Source organism: Canis lupus, chromosome 35 (assembly GCF_048164855.1).
Source record: "Canis lupus baileyi chromosome 35, mCanLup2.hap1, whole genome shotgun sequence".
Classification (NCBI taxonomy): Eukaryota; Metazoa; Chordata; class Mammalia; order Carnivora; family Canidae; genus Canis; species Canis lupus.
Window position 1 is genome coordinate 25,285,530 of NC_132872.1, and position 16,987 is coordinate 25,302,516.

The 16,987-nt window shown below is 37.3% G+C and overlaps 1 long non-coding RNA gene across 1 annotated transcript; it reads right to left on the minus strand.

Moving 5' to 3' along the window:
* Positions 1-365: 365 nt before the first annotated feature.
* LOC140625154 (uncharacterized) lies at positions 366-12,214 on the minus strand. Its single transcript, XR_012024533.1, has 3 exons — positions 12,131-12,214; positions 9,094-9,210; positions 366-446 (listed from the first exon to the last, which is right to left on the minus strand). It is a non-coding gene; the product is annotated as an uncharacterized lncRNA (long non-coding RNA).
* Positions 12,215-16,987: the final 4,773 nt, after the last annotated feature.

Here is a 16,987-nt window from a genome sequence, read left to right on the forward strand (position 1 = left end):
TTGAGAATGTAAAAGTTTGCTATTTAACTGTGGTGATAAGTCTGAATGATTTATTAGAGTAAAGGAATACTAAGAGAGAGGCTTACAGAGCCATAAAGGAACATGAACAGTGATGACTGGGGAGCAGATTTGGGGAATTAGAGAAGGCTTCATGGAGGAGGTGTTATTTGTGAGAATCTTTTATACTAAGCTGCATGAAATCACTTCTATAACATAGCAGGTACTTTGATGAATAAGCAGTTTGGGGGTTTTCTTAAAAACAAAAGGATTAATCAACAGGAGGGAGTTTCTTTTGTATGTGCCTTAAGACAACCTGAAATGAGGAGCTCAAGCCATTGTTTAATCTTTTAAAAAAATTTTATTTTGATCATTGTTAAAGTAAAATCACCTCTACCACGTTGCATTGTGCTAGAGGACTTGGGAATGGTCATTATGAAAGCCAGCATCTGTGAAAGCAAAAGTGAGAAGAAAAGTAGTTTGTCAAAGGCATCTTCTAACAACTTCACCTTATGCCCTTCCTTTCTTGGCCCCTCCCCTCTTTCCTTTGACTGTTGTGATGGGTATTTGGGGTTATCCCATTCTTCTTTGTTCCATTGCTGGATAGGAAACCATTGTCATTGTTAGCCTGTATGGCTACAAAATCCTAGTCATGGAAAACTGATAAGTAAATCCTATTACTTGAAATATACATATATATGTGCAAGTTCTCCATTTCTATTCCCAGTGTAGATTTGAGTGATGACAGGAAAGGAAAAGGGAATGATAGGAAAAAGACTTTATATGTATACACATTTATAATATAGACATATGTATATGTATATGTGTGTTATATCATATAACATGTTATTGTGCTAAATGATGTTGATTGTGTTGCCAAGAATCATAAAGTCTGGAAAATTTTAATTCAACTTTTGATCTTCTCCTTGTACCTGGCACTGTCATATTCTACCCCCAGAGCATGTCAACTTTTCAGCTTCTGAACTGATTGCTTTTAGCCATTTAACTGGTTAAACTCTATGAACCCAGAGTAAACTGATTCTGGGATGATTTCTTGATAGTACTTAGTGCTGATTATCTTTTAGAGAAGGCATGTGATTGTTATTGGTGAGATTTTGATGGTTTTAGTTTTTCATCAGGCAGTTTTGTGTGTTTCTGTTGCTTAGTTATAACCTCATAAATTTTCCTTTGTTATTTAAGCTTATTATTTTGTATTGTATGCAGCCTGTTACATAGTTAAAGACGATTCTTATTCACCTCAATTCCCCACTGATTATTCTGGAAATTATTACTATATTTGTCAATACTTAGCCCACTATAGAGTATACTCATTTTTTCCCCTTCTAAATGTTAATTCATTTTCTCTTTAATTTCACCAAAACTCTAAAAGTCTCCCACTACATCTAATTAAAAAATTCTTCCTTACTTAACATTGTATTTGTTTATTACTTTCATTTTAGTTGCTTATGATTTCTTATAAATGTCAAGTGTAAGAAATAAAAAATTTAATATGTCTGCAACTCATAAAATCTTAAAATCTAATTTTCAGTTTGACACAAAATTCAAAAACAACTCAAACTGTTCAAATGCAACTTCTTGGAAACGTTTCCAAATTGATTCCAAATATTCTTTTGTAGTTATGGGTCTTTTTTCCTTCTGCATATTTGTTAATTTTCATTGTTTTGTTTTTAAGAATTTCAAAAAAAATTGAAAGTTCAAACAACTACCACATGATCACTGAAATACATACTCATTAGATTGGGTAAGACCTTCATAGTTATTTTATACACAAACTCATTGCATTTTAAAATCTTTACATACATGCTCTCCAAGAGATAATCTGGCTTATTCTTGAATGCTTTCTTTTAAAAAAAGGAAATCACTAACTTTAAAAGCAATATATTCCTTTCATGTTTAAGCAACTGTGTCAGAAATTTTCTCCTGCCAGGACTTTTGTCCCCTTGTTCTTCATTCTGGAGTTTTCTTGAAGTTATAACCCTTTTGGAATTATCTTGAGTAAGTATGGTTCTTCAATCATTGTAAACTTTTTGCTATTTTATATCAACAACTATAGGGTCTCAAAGCATTTTTTTCCTTCCCTCACAGATTCATCCTGTTCCATTTTCTTGTGATTGCTTACATTATATGTTTGGCTATTGCTCTCAGATCTTGCTCCAGTTTGTAGCCTTCCTGGAGAGTGTGCCCCAAATTTGGACACAAAGTCCAGATATGCCCAAATAGAACCATCATCCTTTCTCATTGTTGAAATGATTAACTCTGATAAATACATCCTAAGATTGCATATTAGGATTTTTGAATATTTTATTTTTGATTCAGATCAGGCTTACTATTAATTTAACATGCTTTCACCTCTATGATGAGTTCCATATCCCTTACTACCCAGAACTCAGTCTGCATTTTGGGCTTTACAGTAGGTCTTAAAACTAATCTCCTTTAAAACTCATCTTGGTTCTGGTTCAAGATGGTAATATACAAAGAGCCCAAACTCACCTCCTCCCACAGACACACTGAATCTATAGCTATGCATAGGAAAAAAATATATAAGTATGTATAAGAGCAATTTCCTCTGTAAAAAAAAAAAAGTAAAAACTGGCAGAGTGGCCTCTTTACATTAGATAAATAAGAGGGAAACCACATCAAAGTGGGTAAGGAAAGCTGAGCCACATACTTGCCATAAACTCCACCCTCAGCATGGTGACCCACAATGAGGGGGGAAATCTCGAAACATATCTGAACTTCTCCTGAGAAGCAAAGGGGTCCTACCCCACATGTGCACCCCAACTTTTAAGACCAACACCTGAGAGATAAGCACCCAAAACATCTGTCTTGGAACACCAATGGGGCTCATGCTCAACAGACCCATGGGGCTATGGCAAACCAAGAGCATCTCTTAAAGGGCCAACATATAGTCACTCATCCGAGGGCCCAGTCCAGAAGCGGCCCTTTGAAAAGTGCCCAGATTTTATGAGAGACTCATTTTCTAATTTTGAAGCATTGGTCTAAGGGGTAGGGATAATGCTAGGATACTTTCCAGGGATGGAGACTGGTGAATGGAATCTTCCCCCTGGCCTCCTGCTTTGCTAACGCTGGTAAATGCTATATTTCTTATTTCTTATTTTTTTCTTTAAAATTTTTTTTGCTTTTTCTTCTTTTCCTCCCCCCCCCCCCCCCGCCTTTTTTTTTGTGTAAGTACCATCTCTGCATGACCCCTCTGCCTTGTTCCAACCAGTGCATGCCTTCTTCACATTATCTCTCTGCTATGCTCCAGAATATAAATATCTCCCAGAGGGGAGCTTTTACACATGTCTAGTATCCCAGTTTTATGGGTGATTTTTGTGGTCATCACCCAGGAGATATTCCTTGATCACTTGGCTCTGGAAAACAAGGAGGCTTATGTTCTTAGGTTCCATGAGATTCTAACAATCAGACAGACAGTTCTTGGCAGAGTACTACCCCCAGGGCACTGCAGCAGACTAAAACACATCTCAAGCTGTTCCATGAAAGAAGCCTACTTGCTAGTCCTAGAGCTTCAGTTTTAGGGACAGGCTTCAGGTGTAGCATACATCTAGATGCTGTTGGGATGCTGTCAGGGAACATGGGCTCATGAACATAATCTTTACATTGTCCTTCTGCCTTACTATGACTCACTGGTATCTCCAAATGATTGCTACCCAGGAGACATCTCTAGATTGCTTATTCTGGGAGCAGGTAGGACTAATGCTTGTAATCCTAAAGGATTAGATATATTTACATTCTTTAAAAGCTGTTGCTTAAGGGCCTGGCTTCCAATCAGCCTGAATCCAAATGCTGACTGATCCTCTCCTTTGGGACACTGATTGGTCTTGGCACACCCTCGACTGTTGGGAGCTATTAAAAATTAAACAGGCTTCTGGGACAATCACAAAGACTTGAGAGATAGCCAAGAGGTAGAGCAAGGTTGAACATTAAGTTTCATATCCTATACAACCCTTCAAGAGTGGAAGAGATGGCTGTTCCATGTGATGTATAGAAACAAACACAGGCAAAAGGAAAAGGAAGAAACCTAGGAATATATTCTAAATGCAAGAACAAGATAAAAACCTTTGGTGGGGGAGTGGAGAACCTTAATAAAATGGAGAAAAGTAATATGCTTGGTTCAAGGAGTTGAAAGTAATGGTCATAAAGATGCTCACCAAACTCAGAAGAATGGATGAATATGGCAAGAATTTCAATAAAGAGAAAATATAAGAAAATGCCAACAGAACTTACAGAGCTGAAGAATGCAGTAATTGAACTGAATATACTCAAGAGGTTCAACAGCAGTCTAGATGGAAACAAAGAATTCAGTGAACTTGAAGACAGAGCATATTCATCTAATTTGAGCAGCTAAAAGAAAAAAAGGGGAAAAGTGAAGGTAGCTTAAGAGATTTAGGGACAACATCAGGCATACTAACATTCACATAGGGGCTCCAGAAGAAGAAAAGAGAGAGAAAGGGCCAGAAATATTATTTTAAGAAATAATGGCTGAAAACTTCCCTCATTACCAGGCACCTATCTTTTTATGTCTTTAGCTCTTAACTCATTATTTTTATAATTTTTGTCTTTTAAGCTTCATACTAGCTCTATAGGTAATTAGGCTACTACTTTTACTATATATTTACTTTTTCCAGGAGATTTATACTTTTATGTTTTCTTGTTACTAATTAGTGCCCTCTCTTTTCAGCTTAATGAAATCTCCTTAACATTTCTGATAAGGTGAGTTTAGTGGTGATGAACTCCTTTTGCTTTTGCTTGTCTGGAAAATTCTTTATGTCTCAATTCTGAGTAATTTTGTTGGATAGGGTATTCATTTTTCTATCTAATTTAGGTAAGAAAGAGACATCTGGATCCAAGAAGCCTGGAAGGTTCCAATTAAGGTGAATCCAAAGACAACCACAACAAGACACATTATAATTAAAATGTCAAAAGTTAAAGCCAAGGAGAGACTCATAAAAGCAGCTAGAAAAAAATATCTTATTATGTATAAAGGAATCACTATAGGACTATGAGCAGATTTTTCAGCAGAAACTTTGCAGTCTAGAAGAGAGTGACACTCTTTCAAAATGCTGAGAGAAAAATGAATACTTTGAATATCCAACAAAATTACTCAGAATTGAAAGAGACATAAAGGATTTTCCAGACAAGCAAAAGGAGTTCATCACCACTAAACTCACCTTATCAGAAATGTAAAAGGGATTTCATTAAGCTGAAAAGAGAGGGCACTAGTTAGTAACAAGAAAATATATAAAAGTATAAATCTTGCTGGAAAAAGTAAATATATAGTAAAAGTAGTAGCCTAATTACCTATAGAGCTAGTATGAAGCTTAAAAGACAAAAATTGTAAAAATAATGAGTTAAGAGCTAAAGACATAAAAAGATAGGTGCCCGGCTGGTTCAGTCAGTACAGAATGCAGCTTTTAATCTCAAGGTTGTAAGTTTGAGCCCCATGTTGGGTGTAGAGATTGCTTAAAAATAAAATCTTATAAAAAAAAGATAAAAATGTGACATCAAAAACATAAATGTAGGGGGGATAAAAGTATAGATCTTTAGAATTTAAATTCAAATTTAAGTTCAAATTTAAGTTATCAACTTAAAATGTAATGCTATAAATATAAGCTGCTACAGTAACCCATATAGTAACCCATAAACAAGGATCTATAGTAGATAGACAAAAGATAATGAGAAAGCATATCACCAAAGGAAGTCACCAAGCCACAAAGGAAAGGGGCAAGAGATGAAGAAAGGAACAAAGGAACTACAAAATAGCCAAAAAAAAAAAAAAAAATTTAACAAAATGGAAATAAATATAGACCTAGCAATAATTAGTTTAAATGTCAATGTACTAAATTCCACAGTCAAAAGACATAGAGTGCTTGAGTGGATAAAAGCAAAACAATTCAAAACCCAAATAGGAACCGTCTATATGCTGCCTACAAGAGACTTCAGAGGATACACTGAGTGAAAGTGAAGAGATGTAAAAACATATCCCATGTAAATGGAAACAAAAAGAAAAGCTGAGATAATTATATCAGACAGCTTGAAACCAAAGATTGTAATATGAAACAAAGAAAGGCATTACATAGTGAAGATAGAACATTTGTATATATTTATGCACCCAATATAGAAGCATCTAAAAATATAGTGCAAATAAGAACAGACCTAACAGGAGAAATTAACAATAATAAAATAATGAGGGATTTTAACACCCCACTTACATCAAGAGGTAGATCATCCAGAGAGAAAAAAAGAAGGAAACATCAGCTTTAAAATTGATAAATCTTTAGCTAGACTCATCAGGCAGAAAAAGGCTTCAAAATCAGAAATAAGACAGTAGACAAACTGATAATGAAGAAACACAAAAGTATTTATTTGTATTTTATGAATGTTATGAACAATTATATGACAACAGATTGGGCAACCTAGAAAAAAATGGACAAACTCCTAGAAACATATAACCTTCCAAGACTGAAACATAAAGAAATAGAAAATCTGAATACTTACTAGTAAGAAGATTGAATCAAATTTAATTTAAAAAACTTCTACAGGGATCCCTGGGTGGCGCAGCGGTTTGGCGCCTGCCTTTGGCCCAGGGTGCGATTCTGGAGACCCGGGATCGAATCCCACATCGGGCTCCTAGTGCGTGGAGCCTGTTTCTCCCTCTGCCTGTGTCTCTGCCTCTCTCTCTTTCTCTCTGTGTGCTATCATAAATAAATAAAAATTAAAAAAAAAAACTTCTACAAATTAAAGTCTAGGATCAGATAGCTTCACTGGTGAGTTCTACCAAACTTTCTGAGAAGAATTAATACCAATCCTTTTCCAACTCTTCCAAAAAATAGAAGAGGAGGGGACACTTCTAAGGCCATTTCATGATGCCAACACCACCCAAGGATACCACAAGAAAATAAAATTAGAGGCCAGTCTCCCTGATGAACATAGATGTAAACATCATCAACAAAAGATTAGCAAAACCAATTCAATATATTAAAAGGATCATGTACCACGACTAAGTGGGATTTATTCTAGGGATGTAAGAATGATTGAACATCTGCAAATCAGTCAATATGATATATCACATGAACAAAAAATCATATCTCAAAAGATGCAGAAAAAGCATTTCACAAAATTCAACATTGATTTATGATGAAAACTCTCAACAAAGTGGGTATAGAGGGAATATACCTCAATGTAATAAAGGCCATATATGGCAAATCAACAACTAATGTATTCATTGGTGAAAAGATAAAAGGTTTTTCTCTGAGGTCAGGACAAAGACCAGGATGCCCACTTTTACCAACATAGTATTGGAAGTCCTAGCCAGAACAATTAGGCAAGATAAAGAAATAAAAGGTATTCAAATTGGAAAGGAAGAAGCAAAACTAATTCTATATGCAGACAACATGATGCTATATATAGAAAACCCTAACAACTCTACCAAAAAACTATTGGAAATAATAAACAAATTCAATGAGTTTTCTGGATATGAAATCAATTTACATAAATCTATTGTTTCTATACAATAATGATAAACTATTAGGGAAAATAAGAAAGCAATTGTGCTTACAATTGCGTCAAAAATAAGAAAATACCTAAGAATAAATCCAACCAAGGAAGTAAAGGACCTGTAAACTAAAAACTGTTTAAGACATTGATGAAAGATAACAAAGATATGTATCTATTAGATAGTCAATGTTTATGGATTGGAAGAATTAATAGTGTCAAAATGTCCTACCAAAGAAATGTTTGGATTCAGTACAATTAATTTTAATGGTATTTTTCATAGAAGTAAACCAAACAACTCCAAAATTTGTATGGAACCACAACAGACTCTGGATAGCCAAAGCAATTTTCAGAAAGAAGAACAAAGCTGGAGGCATCATGCTTCCTAATTACAAACTCTATTACAAAGCTACAGCAATCACGATCCCTGGGTGGCTCAGCGGTTTAGCGCCTGCCTTTGGCCCAGGGCATGATCCTGGAGTCCCGGGATCGAGTCCCACGTCCAGCTCCCTGTGAGGAGCCTGCTTCTCCCTCCTCCTGTGTCTCTGCCTTCTCTCTATCATGAATAAATTTTTAAAAAATCTAAAATCTACAGCAATAAAAAAGTATGGTATTGCCATATAAAGAGACATGTAAGCCAATGAAACAGAAGAGAGAGCCTAGAAATAAACCCATTCATAAATATCAATTATTTATAATAAAGCCAAGAATATGGAATGGAGCGGGGAGGGAAGACAATATCTTCAGTAAATAGTGTTGGCAAAAGAGGGCAGTTGCAAAAGAATGAAACTGGACAACTGTCTTCCACTATATATACAACTCAACTCAAATGGATTAAAGACCTGAATGTAAGACCTGAAAACATAAAACTTCTAGAAGAAAATGTAGGTTGTAAGCTCTTTGACATCCATTTTGGTGATGATTTTTTTGATTGACACCAAAAACAAAGGTAAAAGAACCAAAGATAAACAAGTGGGACAACATTAAATTAAAGGCTTCTTTATAGCAAAGGAAACCATCAACAAAATGAAAAGACAATCTACTGAATGGGAGAAAATATTTGCAAATTATATATCTGATACGTAGTTAATATTCAAAATATATATGAAGAATTCATACAACTCAATAGCAAAACAAACAAAAAACCAAAATGTATTAAAACAAATGAGCAGAAGTTCTGAATAAACATTTTCTCAAAAAATATGTCAGTAGCTGGGACGCCTGGGTGGCTCAGTGGTTGAGCATCTGCCTTCAGCTCAGGGCGTGATCCCGGGATCGAGTCCCACATTGGGCTCCTTGTGAGGAGCCTGCTTCTCCCTCTGCCTGTGTCTCTGCCTCTCTCTCTCTGTCTCTCATGAATAAATAAATAAAATCTTAAGAAAAAAAAAAAAAAAACACATGCCGGTAGCAATAGGAATGTGAAAAGATGCTTGACATCAGTGATCATGAGGGAAATGCAAATCAAAACTACAACGAAGTATTACCTCATTCCTGTCAGAATGGCTAAAATAAAAAAGACAAGAAATAAAAAGTGGTCTGAAGATGTGGAGAAAAACTCACATGCAGTTGATGGGATTGTGAATTGGTGTAGCCAGTATGGAATACAGTATGGAGGTTCCTCAAAATTTGAAAATACAACTACCATATGTCCCAGGCTTTCGGGTACTAGGTGTTTATCTAAAGGAAATGGAAACATTAACTTGAAAAGTTATATACGCTCCTGTGTTCATTGCAGATTTATAATAGCTAAGATATGGAAACAATGACTATGCGCCCAACAACAAATGAATGGGTAAAGAAGATGTAGTATATACACACAGTGAAATATTAGCCATGAAATGAAATCTTTCATTTGCAACAACATGCATGGACCTTGAGGGCATTCTGTTAAGTGAAATAAGTCAGAGAAGACAAATACCATATGATTACACTTATATGTGGATTCTTAAAAAAATAGGAGAAAGTAGTCAAAAGATACAAATTTCTAGTTATGAGATAAGTCATTGGGATGTAATGCACAGCGTGGTGACTATATTAATGATCCTGTATTCCGTATTTGAAAGTTGCTAAGAGAGTAAATCTTAAAATTTCTCCCCTACTCCCCGCCATATTCTGTAACTATGGTGATGGACTATGTAGGTTGACTAGGTCTCTGGTGATCATTTCATAATATATACAAATATCAAATTAAAAAGTCATCTTACTGTATTTATCCTGACTTGGAGAGATGCTTTTAGCTTTTATTATGTCCTAAATCATTCATTGTCATTTATAAATTTATAATCCTTTTCAGATTTATACAAATTTAGCATTCTTACCTCCTTTATTTTTATATAAGTCATGGATAAAAGTATTTAGTATGAGGGAATCAAGGTAACTTCTGTCTAGGTTGCCACTGACCCGCTGGTAAATACCCATTATATGTATTCCTTTAAAAATTACAGATGCAACAATCTGATCATTTCACTCACATTTTTTCATATTATCTTGTAAATGACACTTTGTAAAGTGTAGAAATGATATGTTTTGTATATACTACATTTTCTTTGCCTGCCAGAGCAGGAAAGGTAAGTTAATCTCTTTTGACCTATTAATGAAGCCAGGCTAACTCCTAATAGAAAATATTAGCTATCCTTGGCCTCACAATATTCCCTTTTCTGGAGTCTGCTGGCGCTGACACGCATTTCCCTCTCCTTTGGCATGTGCTATATCCATCTCCTCTGTTTTGAATCTAAGGCATTTGGTGGGTCTGCAGTTCTCCAGCTCCACTACTAGTTTTACGGTTTCCTTACTGGCTCACCTCACATTTGCATTTCTCTTAGCCACAGGAGAGGAGATTCTTCTAAAAGAATGATATGTTCTTGTTTTGAGAACAAGATATTCTATAAAAAATTATTCAAATATACAGAGGTTTCAATCCCCTCCTGCTGGTGTTGATAGCACACTTTCATTTTGGGGAACATTCACAACAGAGACAAGGGAGATCAAATAAGAAATGTGGGCTTTTTCTGTCTCTTCACTACCTCTTATCCCTAAATTGAGGGCTTCCCAAGTAGGCCTGTCCCCCTTCAAAATTCACTGTCAGGAAAATGAAAAGACAACCTGGGGGAATGTGTTTTCAAATCACATATCTGACAATGGACCTTTATCCAGAATATGAAAGAACACTTCAAAGGCAGTGATAATACAAATGAGCAAAAGACCTGAAAAGACAGCTCACCAAAGAAATGCATGAATGGCAAATAAGCATGATGATCAACATTATTCATCAGGGAAAAACATATTAAAAGCATGTGTAATATCACTGCACACTTATTAGAGATGCTTAAAGAAAATACTGGGGGTGCCAGGTATGGGAAGGATGTTGAGAAACTTGAACTCTAGTACTGTAACTGGTGGGAAGACCAAGTGGTTCAGCCGGTTTGGAAAGCAGTATGGTAGTTTCTGATAAAGCTAAACATGCACTTCAGACACGAACCTGGCAATCTTACTCCTAAGTCCTCAACAGACATGGAAATTCACATCCATACAAAAATCTCTATGGGGATGTTTATAGTGGCTTTATTTGTGATTGCCAACCACTGAACAATGGCTCTCCACTATGGGGTAACCAGACACTGGAATTCTACATAGCAGTAAAGAAGGACAAACTGTTGAAACGTGCCACAACATGGATCACTCTCACATGTACCCGTGCTAGTGAAAGAAACCAGGTTAACAAGGCTGACTAATTTCATTCTTTCAAACACAAATCTGCAAAGACAGAGAACAGATAGTTGCCGGTGGTTGGGCAAGGAGGGAGGGATCGACTACAAAGAGGCGTGGACGAGGGCTTTTGCATAGTAGATCTCTTCTCTAATAGGATTGCTGTCTTCAGTATGACCATCTATCAGTCAATTCACAGAACTGTGCACGAAAAAGACTGATGAGATTTTCCTGGAAGTGAATGAAAGCTTAATTTAAAAAAATGTGTGTGTAACTTATTATGCAAGTACATTTTAATTTTTAAAAGATTGTATTTATTTGAGAGAAAGAGAGCACGCTCAAACAGAGGGAGGGGCAAAGGGAGAGGGAGACTCCTTGCTGGGCAAGGAACCCAATGCAATATGGGGCTCCATCCCGGGCCCCTGAGATCATGACCTGAGCTGAAGGCAGACACTTAACTGACTGAGCAACTCATGGACCCCTAAGTACCTTTTATTTTTAATAAACAAAGCCATTTTATTTTTTTTACCCTATGGTGCGTCTCAACCAGAAATATCACTAATAATAGCTGGCTGAAACTTGCAGACTCACTCACCATCTGAGCTCTGTTTCCAACCTTTTCCCTCAAAAACTTTCCTCTCTTCATAGAGTCCTCCAGTAGAGAGCTTATATAGCCCTTAGGATTATAGCCCTGTTTTAAGAATGTCTCAGAAACTGCACTGTTTTTTTGTTTTTTTGTTTTTTTGTTTTTTTGTGTTTTTTTTTGTCCATAGGTTAATATAACACAAACCCAGTAGCCAGAACCCTACTGTGACTTTTTTTTTCCAAATGCCCTTGAACCCTAGCCCCAATTTAATATTTGGGGAGGGCTCAGCGATGATGAAATACATACAAATTAAATATGTCTGGTATGATCACATTTTCCTGGTGCTTCATGGAATCGTGAGGTTTCAAAACCCACCAGTCCAGATCAGATTTTCCTTGTTTGTTGATGAATATGGAATGTGGGGTGGAATCAGAATCACAGAATGTTCGAGCTGGAAGATTCCTAGAGTTGAGCAAGTCCAATTCTTTATTTTACCGAATCAAAAGTTTCATTGCCTGTTGGCCATTCTCTGGTAACTTCAGGCATTCTCTGATCTTACATTCCTTGGGTTTCATCCAGACCCAGGTCTGAGATACACTGTGCTCCTAGAGAAATGCATTCCACTTGGATAAAGCAAAACAAAAGCCCAGCCACCTATTTTACTAGCAGACAGGAGAATAAATATGTAGTTCTGAGGGTGCATCAGCAATCAGCTATGCTGTGGTTCTCTAAAATGAAGTTTATTTAAGTAGCCTTGGGTTTTTCCCTAAGGTTACGCATTTGGGTTCCTTAAGATTTCTGTCAATGCAGTAGTAAAGACTCTTGATTTATTTCATGTATGCATGTATGTGTGTATTGAAATTTAACTGAAGTTCAAGCTGAACACCCTAGATGTGGGGAAGTCTAATTTTTTTAAAACACCTATTTTTAAGCTTGCCTTACTTTGTTTATCCTTAGAAAATTTCCATGAAGGGAAATCCAAGGGTCTCTCAGAAAGAAAGAAAGAAAAGAAAGAAAAGAAAGAAAAGAAAGAAAAGAAAGAAAGAAAGAAAAAAGGAAAACATGCAGTTAGATTTTCTGCTGCTCTTGGCTTCTCAAGAATAAAGTTTTGTGGCAAAACTACAGAACCGCCAAGGTTTGGCGTTCTCACCACGGAAGAGGAGTGGGTGATATTTGAGAAGGTAGTCTCAGTAGGAGGAAATCAAGGCCACTCAGCTCACTTATTTATTTCCTTTCCTCTCAACCCATTTACTAGAAGTTTCTGGGTCCTCAGCGTATTTGCCCTCTTGACTAATTTCTTACTATGACGTCTCTTAAACTTGCATCTTCGCTTTTAATTTTCAACTTTTAGCCACATGCAGGAGGGTAGTCCCATTTAGAATGCCCTTCCTTTCTCTTTTAGGGCCCAACTAAGTCATTATCCCTGGTGAATGAATTTCTTCTTAAATTGGACTGGCTGAAGTCCTGGTGTATAGGACCTCTAGTTGCTAAGAAAACAAAACAAACAAACAAAAAGAAACAGTGCATGGTTTGTCTGCCTCTTTAAAAATCTCATCAATTCTTACTCCACAGTAAGTGGAAGAGCTAAATTGTTAAAGTGATATAGATTTGCTTCCTTTTAGTGTTTTCTTTGTTTTGCTTCTTATTTTGAGAGTGAGGATAACTTCTTGTTTGAATAGAAAAATTCTCAGAACGTGTTGGGGGCTTGGGCCAGGCCTGCCAGACAGCATACTGGGTGGGGTGCTCTAATTAGCAGGTAGTGAAAGCAGCTTGCCATATTTCTCTCCTGAGCTCCCTTTAGGGATTCTTCCTTGATGAACTTCTCCAATTCCTCCCCTCCAGCTCTGGTTGGTCAGCCCCCTTCCCCCGGCCGGCATGTCCTGGGGGTAGCCGTTGAGGGTCCAGATTCTGGGAGCCTCTGTCACCTACATCCTGTCAAGGTCCCGTCTGACTCCCTGCAATCCTATTCCTTAGACATGGTCTCATTTCCTCTATTCTTTCAAGGGTTGTGGCCCCATCTGATAAGTAAATGTGAGGGAGGAAACACTGGTAGATTTTAGCAGTAGCCATGTAGGTAGCGTAGAGCTGCTCTTGCTCTCTGACCTCAAGGGGAGTCACAGTGCAAAATAGGGAAAGCTGAGGAGGGCATCCCACGTGGTGGGCAGCTCCCTTGCCCAGCTTAGCCCTATGCCTGTGATGCTTTGGTCCAGAGCAGTAAAACTTAGACCATGCTCTTGGGCTGCATGTGGCTTTGTGTGTTCATCCGGGACTCTCATGTCTGCATGGACATCCCATTATCCTGGGGCCCACGGGGCAAGAGCAGTTTTGAGGCATTTCTGGTTAATGTTGCTTATGAATAAGCTTCTCAAATCACACACCAGAACAAACTCTCTTTCAGGGAACAAGTTTTTGTCGTACTGATTTAATTCCCAAAGCCACTTGGATTATGTGTAGGCTTGGCCTTAGGAAATTGAAGTAGAACAAGAAGTTGTTTTTTAAACATTAAAATGAAGAAGTTAAAGTGGTGGTTTATTAGCATGTTCATCTCCCTTTCTACCTTTCCACAAAGAGAGGAAGCATTTATCCTACAGTGGTGCTTGCTTGAATGCAAGAACTCCATCTAATGGAAATCCCATGCTTTAGGCTGAGCTGGAGGGAGCATCTCCAGTGGCTCAGACCCAGACCTTCGAGGCAAGGGATGGACACTGTGGTACTTGGTTTGTGGTGGAATATCTGGAAAAAGCATTGGTTACATATTTGTTACCCTTGGCTAATGAGTCCCAGTCGGCGGAGGCTAAGCTGAACACCACACAGGCAGCAGACCATCAGCTTGCTTCTCGTGAATGCAAAGATGTCAGTGGAATCAAGCCTTGTCTTTTCATGTAACCTGGCAGCTGATTTCCCCCTTAATTAGTTACAACACCATTAACACAAAACAAAGGATTTTGTTGTCTTTTTTTAAACAAAATGGTGCCAGACATCTAGAATTTATTTTCTAAGTGTGTCATTAAGCATATTTTTTCTTATAAAACAGGCTTGAAGGTCAAAAACAGATTTTTTTTTTCTAGTGGAGATTGTTTGCTGCCCATGCTCTTAAGGATTTCTTAAGAGGAAAACATGATGACGGAAGAATGTGTTCCATCTCCCCCTAGGTCTTGCCCTTATATGTAATAACTAATAATTTGGTATTTTGAAGTTTACAAAGGATTTGGATATGTAGACCCTTAAGGGGAGGTCCTCACGAGGATTAGAGGAGAGAAAAAGAGACTCAGAATATTACTACTTGTAAGGCTCTGAGAGTCTTAGTATAACAGTTCTAAATTGTGCGCAGTAGAATACTGGTTCTGAGAAAGGATATTTGAGAGTCAGTTTCCAAGGTTATATGTTTGGGAAACATGAAAATTTTTTTCTTATTCTGGAGATTCACAATGCATGTTAACATAGTCCCTGAGGAGTCCTAAAATGGAAGAAAACAATTAACTTTGCTTTAATGTAGAATTTCCCACTTGTATTTGGTTATATAATATCTCAATATCCCTTGCCTCCTTCCCCCCCCCCCCCTTAAAACACTTAGAGAAACCAAAGTTACACAGCTAAATGATGGCAAAACTTGATCTCAAGATTCTCAGGCTCCAGATCATTACATATCTTGCTAAGATCTGTGACTTACTCTCTCTGACTCACGCCTTGTGGAGTTATGATTGGGTCAGGCATCAGTGGGCTAAGATTTTGATTTGCCAAGTCTTTCTTTGCCTTTTGTCCTCAAGGTGCTTTACCTTCAAGAGGGGACATTAATATGTTCATGTAAACAAATAATAATAGTGTGGTGATCTTTTTTCTAATTTTTAAAATTTAAATGTAATTAGCTAACATATAGTTTCAGATTAGAGTTCAATAATTCATCAGTTGCGTGTAATACCCAGTGCTCATCTCATCACAGTGCCCTCCTTAATGCCCATCACTCGCTTACCCCATCTCCCCTCCCACCTCCCCTCCAGCAAGCCTCAGTTTGTTTCCTATAGTTAAGAATCTCATGGTTTTTCTCCCTCTCTGATTTCTTCCGATTCTGGTTTTCCTCCCTTCCCCTATGGTCCTCTGCACTGTTTCTTATGTCCCTCATATGAGTGAAACAGTATGATAATTGTCTTTTTCTCTCTGTTTTTTTAAAAAGATTTTATTTATTTATTCACGAGAGACACAGAGAGGCAGAGACATAGGCAGAGGGAAGGAAGGCTCCCTCCGGGGAGCCTGATGTGGGATTCAATCCCAGGATCATAACCTGAGCCAAAGGCAGATGCTCAACCATGGAACCACCCAGGTGCCCCAATAATTCTTTCTTTGATTGACTTATTTCGTCCTGCATAATACCCTCCAGTTCCATTTACATCGATGTAGATGGTAAGTATCCATCCTTTCTGATGGCTGAGTAAGATTTCGTTGTGTATGTATATATATAACATCCTCTTTATCCATTCATCTGTCAATGGGCATTTCAGCTCTTTCCATAGTTTGGCTATTTTGTACATTGCTGCTATAAACATTGGGGTGCAGGTGCTCCTTTGGATCATTACATTTGTATCTTTGGGGCAAATACCTAATAGAATTGATGGGTTGTAGGGTAGCTCTATTTTTAACTTCTTGAGGAACTTCCATACTGTTCTCCAGAGTCACTGCACCAGCCTGCATTCCCCCTAACAGCGTAAAAGGGCTCCCCTTTCTCTGCATCTTCACCAACACTTGTTGTTTCTTGACTTGTTAATTTTAGCCTTTCTGACTGGTGTGAGGTGGTATCTCATTGTAGTTTTGATTTGTATTTTCCTAATGCCAAGTGATGTTGGGCACTTTTTTATGTGTCTGTTGGCCATGTGTATGTCTTCTTTGTCATCTTTATAATGAGATCAGTACCATCCCTAGTGGGAGTGGATCTTCATGTCAAGGTGTTTTTAGCTCTTCTGATAATGTAAATTCCATCTAATAAGAACTTCTATAGAACAGTTTTGCGCTATTCTTCAGGCCCTTAATCTAAGTCAAAGTCATAGGTGGTACTTAAAACATAGATCAGTTGCCTACATGATGTGGTGTATGAGGTGTAAAAGGACCTCTCCTATATCATAAATGGCACAAAGTTTTAAGGTGATGTGTATATAGGTTAGTCTTAAGTTT